Source organism: Micropterus dolomieu, linkage group LG22 (genome assembly GCF_021292245.1).
Source record: "Micropterus dolomieu isolate WLL.071019.BEF.003 ecotype Adirondacks linkage group LG22, ASM2129224v1, whole genome shotgun sequence".
NCBI classification, from domain to species: Eukaryota; Metazoa; Chordata; class Actinopteri; order Centrarchiformes; family Centrarchidae; genus Micropterus; species Micropterus dolomieu.
Window position 1 is genome coordinate 542,452 of NC_060171.1, and position 1,316 is coordinate 543,767.

Below are 1,316 nucleotides of genomic sequence, written 5' to 3' on the forward strand. Positions count from 1 at the left end.
ATGCCGTCTCTCCGGATCAGACCAGGTCTTCCCCAGAAAGTCTGCCAATGATCAACAAAGCCCACATCGTTTGCTGGACACCACCTCGACAACCAGCGGCGGAATGACGACATGCGGCTATACATGTCATCACTGGTCAGATTTGGCAGGGGTCCAGAGAAAACTACGGTGTCCGACATTGTTTTTGCATATGTACACACCGACTCAACATTAATCTAAGTGACCTCCGATTGGCGTAACCGGGAGTCATTACCGCCGACGTGAATAACAATCTTACTGTATTTACGTTTATCCTTAGCCAGCAGTTTCAAATAAGACTCAATGTCGCCCGCTCTGGCCCCAGGAATGCACTTAACTATGGCCGCTGGCTTCGCTAAATTCACGTTTCTCAAAATGGAGCTGCCAATGATCAGAGTTGGTTTCTCAGCGGGTGTGTCGCTGAGTGGGGAAAATCTGTTAGAAACGTGAACAGGTTGATGGTGCCCCGTGGACTTTAAATGCTTATGACTATACTTACTATTCCTCCTTCGGACAGTCACCCAGCCTCCCCTTCCTGGCTGCACAGGAGATGCCGGGGGACGGCTACCAGAGGCTAACTCAGGCCGTTCTGCACCGACTACCGGGGACTGGCTAGCTACAGTAGCTAAAGACTGATCTACCAAGGTGCGGAGCCGGACTTCTAAATCACTGAGCCTCGCCTCCATGTCTATAAATAAACTACACTTATTACACGTACCATTACAGCTAAAGGAGGCAGAGGAGTAACTGAACATCTGACACACCGAGCAGGAGAAAGTAGGAGAGAGAGAGGGAGAAGCCATCGCTAGCTGCTAAGCTAAAGTCGCTAACGGCTAAGCTAAAGTATTGTAGCGTCAGCTACCAAAACTTTAGAACAACTATGAGATTGAACAGCAGTCACTAAAAGATGGAAAGAACTGTGATTTAATTTAATTTGAATTAGTTATTTCCCCATGACACCTCGCAGGTTCCGGAAGAACTGAAGGGTTGGACATAGTTAAATTGTGAATTGATGAGAAATCAGAGGATCACGAGTTGTTGCTATTAATCCTGAGTGAAAACATGAACCAAATTTCATGACAACACATCAAGTAAATGTTGAGATTTTTCACTCAAAACCACAAACCTGAACCTGAGTTCATGACAATCCATCCAACAGCTGAGATATACAGTGAACCGAGGCAGCGGACTGACAGACAGACATTGATTCACCTTCGATAGTCAGACTATGGATTATTTAGTCTGACAGCAAAACTACATGCCTCTCACCTGTGAACAAGGTGGTCTGATATAATGAT